The 12,340-nt window shown below is 35.9% G+C and overlaps 1 non-coding gene across 1 annotated transcript; it reads left to right on the top strand.

Annotated features, from left to right (window-relative positions):
• The first annotated feature begins 2,429 nt into the window (after positions 1 to 2,429).
• LOC122096558 lies at positions 2,430 to 2,532 on the top strand. Its single transcript, XR_006145337.1, has one exon. It is a non-coding gene; the product is annotated as a U6 spliceosomal RNA (small nuclear RNA).
• The last annotated feature ends 9,808 nt before the right edge of the window (positions 2,533 to 12,340 follow it).

The following is a 12,340-nucleotide window of genomic DNA, read 5'->3' as shown; positions in this document are numbered from 1 at the left end:
TTTTTAAAATGTACCTTCTTATGTGATGAAATTTACTTTATTAGCTAATATTTGGGTTTGAATTATAGGAGGCTGATCTTTTTAACACATTTCTGGAAGGCACCTACTGAACAACGCAAATGGTGGGAGATACTATTTCTACACTTTAATGAATGGTTGAACTTATTTTGCATTAGTGCTGGGTAAATAAATGAACTCTATTGTAACTTGATTCCTACACTTGAAAAACTTTTAATGTCACTATCATCTACTTGTCAAGTGTTATTTTGGTGAATATGATTCTAGAAAGTTTATTTGAAAAGATATATACTTGAAGGAGATTAAATGTAGGTTATCATTGGTTTGAGAATTAAAACATTTTTATACTACAGAACCAAGTTTTACTGAAGTACCAGTGTTTTGAAGCACTAGGGTCTTCTCAATTTGTTTTTTTAAATTATATTTGACATCTAAGTCTAGTTTTCCTAGCCTTGGTAGAACAATTATGGATCTATCATTCCAGGAAATTTTTTGGCCTACTTATGCTGGACTGAAATCTTTCATTCATCATTAGGAGAGAGGTATTAAAAATAATCTTGTGACATTTGTGATTTTGTTTACTCGTATGGGCTTGTCATCTGTAAATTGAAAGTTTGAACTACAGTACTTTCACTCATATTTTGTGGTCTGCTCTTTCATTTGAAGTTGCCTTAAATTTCACAATTGCTTACTGCTAATTACTGCAAGGAATTGGGGCCCTGAAATATTATAGGAAATGAAAAATTGAGATGGGTCTTCAATTACTTTCTGTTAGCATGTTGGATGGGCCAAGGTGAGAAGACTTGCCATTGTTATCGGATGATGCAGATAACCTGGGACCTGGTATCCTCGGACCCGTGGGTACTGCAGAAGAATAATAGCTTTTAGGCATAATATGGAGAAAAACAATTTGGGACCAGCGAGTTAATACAATAAACACAGCAGCAGTGTAAAATCTCTTCTAGATTAGAGGAAAACAATACTGGTTTTTTTTTTTTTTTTTTTTTTTTTACTATGTGAATTCAGAAGACCAAGAACACTTAGAAGGTATCACAAGTTTATACCAAAGACATTGCATTGATACTTTTTATATTCGAATATATATTCTAAACCTAATTATTTATGTTCCAATCTATTTATGGGAATAAATTTCAATTTATTTGTCAAGTTATAAATTAATTCTAGTAAGATTCACTGTGTGAAACTTAAGATCAGCACATATAAATATAAAATATATAAGTATATATAATATAAGAAATTGTTATGCATTGTTCTGTTGTGGTTAGGGTATCAAAGGCAAATCTGTTTTAAAGTATTATTCCATTATCTCTACCTCAGTTTTTGGTAGAGTTAGACCTAAAGCTTTACATTTGTAAATGTAAAGCCTGGAGGCAAGAGGAAACACTTTGATTAAAACATTACCAATTTAAGGCCTAATATCGAGGAGAAATATATAGACTTCTCCAGGAGCTATGGAAATATTTGGTGATAGAAAGTAGTGTAAGTTCCTGCCTGGTTGTATGGTAGACAGGCCCAGGATATTAAGTAAACATGCATATGAACAACTTTTTCACCTTCTTGGCTTTAGCTACTTTTGAAATAATAGGTATAATAAACAATTATATATATATAGTTGTTGTTGTTTGGGTCTGGTTGTGGGGCCTGAACTCTGGGCCTGGGCCCTGTCCCTCAGCGCTTCAGCTCAAGGCTAGTGCTCTACCACTTGAGCCACAGCACCACTTCCGGCTTTTTTCTTTTTCCTTATGTGGTGCTGAGGAATCAATCCCAGGGCTTCAGGTATGCAAGGCATGCACTCTACCACTGAGCCAGCTTCCCAGCCCAAACAATTATATTTTGATAAAATACCTTCTATTCTGAACAGTTCGGTCTGAAGTGTTCATCTCTCTATGATCCCTTGTAACTAAGATTAGTTTTGTTCCAGTAAGACAATCTATGCTGTCAGTGTAAGATATTCTGGTTGGTCTGTTCCTACATGGAAGAAGGGTAAGGGTCAGGAAGATATTTGTGCCACTGAGACCTCATTTAGGAAATTTTAAGCTGCAGAAGTTTAGAAGTAGATCTTAACCAGGGCTTACTTTGAATCCATTAGCTCCACAAAGATAACTCAGTTGATAAATAAGTACTTGAAAAGCCATCACCTTTGGACTTAGCTGTAAACGCTTCAAAATATGATCAAATTTAAAATGAAAATGACAAAATAGTCATTGACAAAAAATTGCAAATGTGAATAATCGACCAAACAATATAATTTTTCCACTATAGGCAGAAATTTAGAGAGATATGATCAATAGCATTTTTAGGAACAATAAGGGTTCCTTGTTACAAATAGGCAACCATGGATATGTGCCTGTATAAACATTGCATCAATAACTACTTAAATTTAGAGGATACTACATGCTTAGCAGGAGGTCTACCCAAATTACAACAATACAGAGATTAAAATGGTACTTGCCCAAGGATGATATGAAAATTTGTGAAGTATTCCATATTTTTCATTCTTCAAATGCAAGAAATGAAAAACAGTTGTTAAAAAGTTGATTACAAAAATACAAGTGTAACAATATATGTAATTCATAGAATTAAAGGTTAGTTTGACATCAGTGTATTAAATCTTCACCTTAGAAAGGCCCTTACATAGCATAACCTTTATAAAACTTGAAATTAGATAACATTGTCATTTTATCCCAAAGAAATAAAATTTAAACCATGCTCATAGAGGGTTCCGGGAAGATGGTGGAGGAGAAGCTGAAGGTTAAACAAGCTCTTGCATAGAAAGCAGTTTTAGAGTTCCATTGAACAGTCCTAAGCCAGAGAATCACACCAAGTGTGTCATCACAGTACACAGAGTTAGGCCAGAGAGGGAAAATCCAGGCAAGGAGACAGATCTGAGCATTTGCCAGCAGCTTAGGCAGCAGCGGCGGCCATAGTCACCATCCTGTAACACAGAGAGTCCAGGACAAAGGAGCCAGATGCGGTGGGTGAGCAGATTCTACTCAACACCAGCAAGAACTGACAAGGAGCAGACATCTTCATCCTGCAGTTCACAGACCAGAGACAACCCAGGAACCAAGACTCGGCGAAAGTAGAAGCCTAACGTCCTCACTCCTTCTCAGGGAGCAGAGGAGAGAAGGCCACCCCTCCCCCCCAGATCCGGACATCTCCATCTTGGATACTGACAAAGCTCGGTGGAGCTGCTAGCTCCAACTAAGGCCTTGGAAGAAAACTCGAGTCATTTAGCAGGTCACAAGAACCTAAATTGACCTCCCAGACTCAGCTTCACCCAGAGAAATGTCACCCAGCTCAGGCGCAAGCCCTAGGAATGGCTTTCTTCACTGGGTAATCAGAGCCAGAGGCTGCCCCTCCCTTAAGCAGCCTTGCCAATCAATTGAAATTCAGTAAATATAAACCCAGAGAGTGGCTCCAGCCTGGGCTCGTGAGTTTTTAACAAGCTAGCCCCCGGGAAAAGCTAATGTTTGCTGAAAAGTCTCAACTCTACCCAGAACCTAGCCTCATCAGAGCTTCTCCAAATGAGGAAAAAGCCATCTCCCTCTTTTGTGATAATCAAAGCTGATCCCCCTCCCATTGAACTAACCTGAGAGGAGGATCACAAAATCCTGGGTAAAGCAGCATTTTTTGGCCTGTTCAAACTGACTTAAGAAACCAACCAAGCCACAGGAAAATCAAACACCACAAGCAGATCAGAGACTCCAACAAGAGGCTGGTTACAGACACAAGGGAGATACAGGATTTTTCCCACCACTCCCCAAACAATCAAAATATTTTTTCTTTTTTTTTTGTACATTTTATAAAAAAATTTCTAAAACTTTTTAATTTTTACCTTTTTTGAAAAAAAATGTTTCCTAGTAACTTTTTTTCCCTCTTATACTTTTTATTTTAGGGGTATATTTGTGTGTGCGTTTTTCTTTCTTTTTTCTTCTTTAAAAATTTTTTTTGTGTTTTGTTTTGCTCTATTGAACTTCTGATCTTTTATTCTTTCTTTCTTATCCTTTTCACCTTTTTTTCTCTTTCGTTCTTTTTTATGTGACTTGTTTTTCTATACATCCTCAGATATACCCATAGTCGATTATTAGACCTTATCCTCCATTGTGTACACACTTAATCCACAAATTTATTACTCAGTTCAAAACCTCTTAGACTTAAATTCCTTGATAGCAGTACTACCTCTTTATACCTATATAATATTTTAAGTATTTTTGTTTTTAAATTTTTCACATCTCTTTATATCCCTCCCCTTCTGCATTATATGCATGTTCTTCTCTCAATATTTCGTTTTCGAGTCTACATAATATTTTTAATTTTTACTTTTCTATTTTTTCTGGTCTCTTTTTTCCCCCTTTCTCTTTCTTCTTTTTTTTCTCTCTCTACTTTCATCCTATTCAACCTATTTCCGGTTTTGAGATTAGGACTTAGTTAACTCTCCCTGTGCCTTCCCACATCTCTCTATTCCTATTTTTTACCCACATTTCTCCCTAAACCTAATAATTTCTGGTTTGCCAAATTCGCATTTGCGGTTTGTAGCCCATTAATATATAGTTGTTTGACATTGAATAGATGTATCCATTGAACGAGATTGTATCTGCAAACTATTGACTGTGCAAATACAGCCTTTGGTTGATGCTTGCCTTAAGTTAGTGTTCTAGCACAAAACTGGTGTTTCATTCATCCCAAATGGGCAGAACAAACCTGAAAAACACAAGAAAAATGGCAAGTCCGGGTATCTCAACTTCCACTCATGGTAATCGGGACAGAACAGATAATGAATAATCCAGAGGAGAGAAAAGATTAATCACCTATAAAGGGAAACCAATTAGAATCACCTCAGATTTCTCAGCAGAGACAATCAAAGCAAGAAGAGCCTGGAATGATGTATGCCATGCCCTAAAGACAAACAACTATCAACCAAGAATACTGTACCCAGCTAAACTCTCCTTTATAACTGAAGGCCAAATAAAAACCTTCCATAGCCAAGAAAAATTGAAACAATACATCTCCATCAAACCAGCCCTACAAAAGATTCTTAAAGAAGTCCTAAACATAGAAAACTAACAAGACCACAATAAAGGCCAAGAAAATGCACCCAAACTGAGAATCCAAGAAGATAGGAAGAACCCAGTTTTCATAGACCCCAAGAAGGTAGATAACATGGCCAGAACTCCCAAATACCTCTCAGTCCTATCTCTCAACATTAACGGACTTAATTCTCCAACTAAGTGACATAGACTGTCTTGTAGGACTAAAAAGCAAGACCCTTCTATCTGTTGCCTTCAGGAGTCACATCTTGCTGTTAAACACAAAAACATTTTCAATGTTAAAAGCTGGAACAAAATCTACCAAGCAAATGGCCCCCATAAACAGGCAGGAGTTGCAATCCTAATATCAGATAAAATAAACTTCCAATTAAAATTAGTGAGAAGAGATAAAGAAGAGGTAAAGAATGTCGCTACATATTAATTTGAAATATCTATTCGAAAAACAATGGAGCACCCAAATTTAACCAAGAAACACTACTTTCACTCAAATCCCACAGAGATCCAAAGACAATAATTGTTGGGGATTTTAACACACCACTCTCCCCACTAGATAGATCAACTCTGAAAAACTCAACAGAGAAACCGCAGATATAAACAACTGCATAGATCAAGTATATTTAACAGACATCTATCGAATATTTCTCCCAGCAGCATCAGAATACAAGTTTTTCTCAGCAGCACATGGAACATTTTCTAAAATAGACCACATTTTAGGCCCCAATGCAAAATTGTCCAAATTCAGAAACATTGAAGTTATACCTTGCATTCTCTCTGACTACAAGGGAATAAAATTAGAATGCAACACCAAAAGCCACCAAAGAAACTCTTGTAACACATGGAGGCTGAAGAACACACTGCTGAATCATGAGTGGGTCATGGAAGATATTAGAAAGGAAATCCAAATGTTCATGCTATTCAACAAAAATGAGCACACAAATTACCATCTCATCTGGGACACAGCAAAGGCAGTACTCTGAGGCAAATTTATACCTCTGAGCTCCTACATCAACAAATAGGAGAGATCTGAAACCAACAATTTAATGAGATATCTGAACCACCTTGAAAAAGAGCACCAAGATATACCCCAATATAATAGATGGAAAGAAATAATTATTTTAATTAATTAATTAATTTTAATTAAAATTAAATCAATATTAAATGAATTAGAATCCAATAAAACTATTGGAAAAAAACAAAAAAACAAAGAGTTCGTTGCTCGAAAAAATTAACAAAATTGACAGGCCCTTCACAAATCTTATCAGAAAAAGAAGCGAACACACCCAAATAAATAAGCTCAGAAATGAGAATGGAATCATCACCACAGAAACAACCAAGATTCAGAACATTATAAGGGAATACTTCTCAAAACTTTATGCTAATAAGTTTGAGAATTTGGTAGAAATGGACCTTTTCCTAGCAAATATTGGCATGCCAATACTAAAGCAAGATGAGTTAAACCATCTTAACAGGCTCATATCAAGCATTGAAATAGAAACAGCAATAAGAGACCTCCCATATAAGAAAAGTCCAGGTCCAGATGGTTTACAGCAGAATTCTACAAGACCATTAAAAGCAGAGCTCACAGCAATACTACTCCAAACCTTCAATGAAATAGAACGAGAAAGTTCACTACCATACACATTCTATTAAGTCATCATAACTCTCATCCCAAAATCAGGCAGGGAATAATGAAAGAAAGAGAACTATAGACCCATTTCATTGAGGAACATTGATGCAAAACTTCTCAACAAAATTTTGGCCAATCGACTTCAACAATGTATCCAGAAAATCATACATCACAATCAAACAGGATTCATTTCAGGGATGCAAAGCTGGGTCAATATTCCCAAATCAATTAATGTAATTCATCACATCAACAGGAGCAAGGATAAGAACCACAAGGTTATCTCAATATATGCAGAAAAAGCATTTGACAAGATCCAACACCCCTTTATGTTGAAGGTTCTGGAAAAATTAGGAATTATGGAACATTCCTCAATAGAATAAGGGCTATATATGACAAACCTACAGCCAGCATTATACTTAATGGTGAAAAACTAAAGCCATTTCCTCTTAACTCAGGAACAAGACAAGGATGTCCACTATCACCACTTCTCTTCAATCTAGTATTAGAATTCCTATCTACAGCAATAAGACAAGATGCAAACATAAAGGTGATACAAATAGGGAAAAAAGAAATAAAACTCCCCCTCTTTGCAGATGACATGATCCTGTATTTAAAGAATCCCATAGACTCCACCCCCAAATACTCAAGTTGATTCAAAACTTTGGCAAAGTAGCGGGGTATAAAATTAACCCCCCAAAATCAATGGCTTTTCTGTATGCCAACAATGAGAAAAGTGTGGCTGAAATTAGGAAAACAACGCCATTTGTAATAGCCCCACAAAAAATAAAATACCTAGGAATTAACTTAACCAAAGAAGTGAAAGAACTTTATGATCAAAACTGTAAAAACTTGAAAAAGGAAATCAAAACAGAACTTAGAAAATGGGGAAAACTCCCATGCTCCTGAATTTGGAAAGATCAACATTGTTAAAATGGCAATACTTCCCAAGGCTATCTACAAATTCAATGCGATACCTATCAAAATTCCAACCTCATTCTTCAAGGAAATAGAAGAGGCAATCCAAAAATTCATATGGAACAATAAAAGACCCCAAATAACAAAAACGCTCCTGAACAGAAAGAACACTGCTGGAGGAATATCAATACTAAATTTCAAACTATACTATAAATCCATAGTAATCAAAACAGCATGGTAGTGGCACAAGAACAGACTTCAGGACCAATGGAATAGAATTGAACACCCAGAAACGAACCTACAGACCTGTAGCCATCTAATCTTCGATAAGGGAACTAAAAAAATAAAATGGAAGAAAGACAGCCTTTTCAGTAAATAGTGCTAGCAAAATTGGTTAACTACTTGTAAAAAATTAAAGCTAGATCCTTATATATCACCGTGCACCAGAAGCAACTCCAAATGGATCAAAGATCTCGGAGACAAAGCAGACACTCTGAAAACATTACAGGATGGAATAGGAGAAACCCTAGGTCGCCTTGGCGCAGGCCGAAATTTTCTTAATAGAGACCCAGAAAGACCAAAGAAAGTTTGGACAAATGTGATTGCATGAAGTTGCAGAGCTTCTGCATCGCAAAGGACATAGCTAGCAAGATCAAAAGAAATCCCACAGATTGGGAGAAAATATTCACTAGCCAAACAATGGACAAAGGTCTCATATCTAACATATACTTGGAATTCAAAAAATCAAACCACCCAACAACAAATCGTCAAAGAAACAACTGCCCAATTAATAAGTAGGCTAAAGACTTAAAGAGAAACTTCTCTGAAGAAGAAAGAAGGATGCCCAATAGACACATGAAGAAATGCTAATCCTCCCTAGCCATAAAAGAAATGCAAATCAAAACAGCATTAAGATACCTCCTCACCCCAGTTAGAATGACAAAAATCAAGAACTCTAAAAACAACAGATGCTGGAGGGTATGTTGGTGGGAGTCTAAACTTGTTCAACCACTTTGGAAAGTAGTATGGAAGTTCCTCAAAAGACTCCTCATTGAGCTCCCCTATGACCCAGCAATCCCACTTTTGGGCGTTTACCCAAATGTTTACAAACAAGACCACACTAAATCTACCAGCACAACCATGTTTATTGCAGCATTATTTACTATAACTAACTTATGGAACCAACCCAGATGCCCCTCAGTAAATGAATGGATCAAGAAAATGTGGTATATATACAAAATGAAATTCTATGCCACCATCAGAAAAAATGATATTGCCCCATTTGTTAGGAAATGGAAAGACTTGGAAAAAATTATATTAAGTGAAGTAAGCCAAGCCCAAAGAAACATAGGTCCCATGCTTTTCCTTATTTGCAATATCTAGTACATGTCTAAGTCAAGCAGAAAAGGACAGATAACGTGATATTAGGGAAATGAACCCTAAGTATGTATTCGATTGTTTTTTTTTCTTTCATGAGATTGTTTCTAATGCATTTATAAGATTATTACTTTGTTGCTTTGTATGTCCCTCCCCCACAGTATAACCCCTGCTTTCACTGTATTTTATGTCGGTGTAATTTGTGGAGGGGAAGGTGAAAAACAAATCGTTTAAATAAGGATACAGGTAGACCCGTTGCAACAATGAGAAGTACAAGTTGTTATGTTGAAAATGAACTTTACAACTTTGGTGGCCGGGGTGGGCGGGGAGGGGAGGTTAGGAAGGGAAGGAGTGGGGAGGATGGGAAGGGATGGGATGGGGAATAAAAAAATGTTTTTTTTTCTTTCATGTGGTTGTTTCTATCACATTTATAAGATGATTTGTTTGTTGCTTTATATGTCCCTACCCCACGGTCTAACCCCTGCTTTCACTGTATTTGATGTTGGGATAATTTGTGGAAGGGAAGGGAAAAAATCAAATCATTTAAACAGGGATATAGGTGGACCCTTGCAACAACGATATGTACAAGTCATTATGTTGAAAAATGAACTTTACAACTTTGGCCTGGTAGAGGGTAGGCAAGGGTAGGTGGTAGGGGAAGAGTAGGTGGAGGTGAAGGGTTGGGGGTGCGAGATAGAAAGGGATGGGAAGGAGAAACAAAGGAGGAGGCAACAATTCTTGACAAGAAATGTACTCAATATCTTGCCCAAGTAATTGTAACCCCTTTGTATGGTATTTTCACAATAAAAAAAATCGTAATTTTTTAAAAAATAAAAAAATAAAAATAAAAAAATTAAAAAAGAAATAAAAGAATATAAGGACCTTAGGAAAAGGAATCTTAAACTTTTTCTATATGGCTTGTAATCTGAAAGGACACATTTATTAATGAACCTATATATTATAAAACAATGTAGACTTCAAAGTACTATATCTAGAAGACAATGAAATTGATTATGGACTTTATACAAACATAGATACTTTTTGTAGACAAGCACCAGGAATATCTTTAGTTTCTATACTATTCATTTCAACCGATAAGTTAAAATTAAAAAAAACCACAAACTCTGCAGAAATCATTATAGATGCATACAAACAACTCTTGAATATATTTTGACATCAAAGTCAGGCAATTCACGTGGAAGAATACTATGCAATCCATCAATTTTTAAATTAAGATATTGCTGTTGCTTTGTATATGAAAATATTTTGTAGGGACACAAAGGATGGACTGGCACTTTTGAAATTTAAGAAACGTAACCAAACTATTTCTACGTAGCAGAACAATTTGTACAGCCATCCACAACTTCAAGGAGGTAGTGATACATACTTATCCTTTTGGTAATATCAAATGCAGTTTCTTCCAAGTTGTTCTTCAGGCCCCGTTTGATATTTTGGTTCAACAGAAGGAGATACAGAGTATCTTTGCTATTTCTATTTCCAGCAGCAAGATGCAAGGGTGTCAAGAGGCCTTTAGTTTGGGGATTGGTATCTGCATCATGATGGAGTAAGAAAGAATCCGTTCTGGTGTTATTCCACATATAAGCACTGTTCAGGGGTGCCAAGCCATTCAGAGTTATTGCATGAATATCTGCCTTGAGCTACCAACTCATGGACAATGTCTAAATGTCCACTCTAGGCTTCCCAATGAAGAGGGGTATACTTACCTCATCCCTAGTATACATATGAGTGGCCTTTTTGAAAAGTAGTCTCGGCACTGTAGTAAGCCAATTAATTTCGACATACCAAAGAAAAAATTTGCATGGATTCTTCTCCATTATTTTCTTGCAATTGATACCATTCCTCACGTTTTTATATTATTCCTTGTCTTCATCAGAATTGCCTAACCAGAGGCTTTGAGTACCAGTGGGAATGAGGTGTCCATGTATTTCCCCAGTAGTTCACATTGGTTGAACTGGTCAGAAAAATCCGGTGAATTTTCTGCATATGTTTTTTCACCATGATTTATTTTCTCTTTTTCCATTTTTATTATTCTAAATTATTCTAACTGGAGATTAGTGAATTGATAGAGAGCAGAAGAAAGATTTTCCTCCGTATTCAAATGCACAGACTGAAAATATGGACCAGTGGTGTCTTCATGTGCAGCTTATTCTAGGAAGGAGAAAATAGGAAACAATGCCTTCTACGTAAATGATTTGGGAAATACCATGATATAGTTTAAGAGATTTTACTATTCAATATATGAGCTTTAAGAGCTTTCTAATAGTTCCATTATTTATTGGTACCCAACATTAGAAAAAAAATGTATAATACAGTAGTAAAATAGAAGTCATTTGCATGACTATTTAAATTCCTTTTTTTTAAAGACACTTGGTTTCATCTAAAAAAGTAGGCCTATCTATTGTCCTCAAGTGTTTTTGGTGATTGAAGATGCTTAATAAGTCAAAATGTATTAGTAGTCCTTTGATATCAATTAAATTTCATTTTTCTTCTTGGAGAATATAATGATCAAAGCAATAGTTCAGAATCAGCAAGCAATAGTTCAGCATCATGCTGCCAGTGCAAGTGAATCACCAGTAAGTAATCCTCGATACCATTTTCCACAAAGGTTTTTCACAAATATAATCTGCCTGCTTTCTCTAGCTGCTTTCCTAGCCTGGACCTGTTCTTTCATTGTGCAGGAAAAGTGTGATTCAACTGATTTCAGTCATTTTTATTCTTATAATTATCAAGGATTTAGATTATTTTTTAAAAAAATTAGTTGAGGGCCTGAACTATGGGCTTCGGCACTGTTCTTGAGCTCTTCAAATCAAGGCAAGCGCTCTACCACTTTAGCCACAGAATCACTTCTGTGGTTCTGTTTATGTGTGCTGATTTGGGAAATGGTAGAGTAGAAAGTGAAATGATGCAACCAAAAATATAAAAGCAAAATAAATTAGGACAATTATGGAGCAACCATATTGTCTATGAGAATCATGAAAGAGAGAGAGGAAGAGAGATACAGATGTGCAATGACCTATCTAGACACAAAATCAATGCTTCTGATCTATTTACAAAGCAAACAATTTTATTTTTTATTTGTTAAAAGAGATGGAAATAGAATTTATGTATTTACTTGAAATTAGTACAAACATTTTTAGTCGCCTACATAAAGAGACATAGCTCTGACCAAATTACAGACAAAATCTTAATCCTTGGTCTGAGAAGGTGGCTAAGTGGTAGAGTGCTTTTCTTGTAGCTTAATACAGTGCGGATACTACTTGCCAAAAAGGAAACTCATATGAATACTAAGGATGAGGATGAGTATACCCCT

This window comes from Dipodomys spectabilis, unplaced genomic scaffold (assembly GCF_019054845.1).
Source record: "Dipodomys spectabilis isolate Male_0828 unplaced genomic scaffold, ASM1905484v1 ptg000376l, whole genome shotgun sequence".
Classification (NCBI taxonomy): Eukaryota; Metazoa; Chordata; class Mammalia; order Rodentia; family Heteromyidae; genus Dipodomys; species Dipodomys spectabilis.
This window is presented reverse-complemented; position numbering and strand designations above follow the sequence as displayed.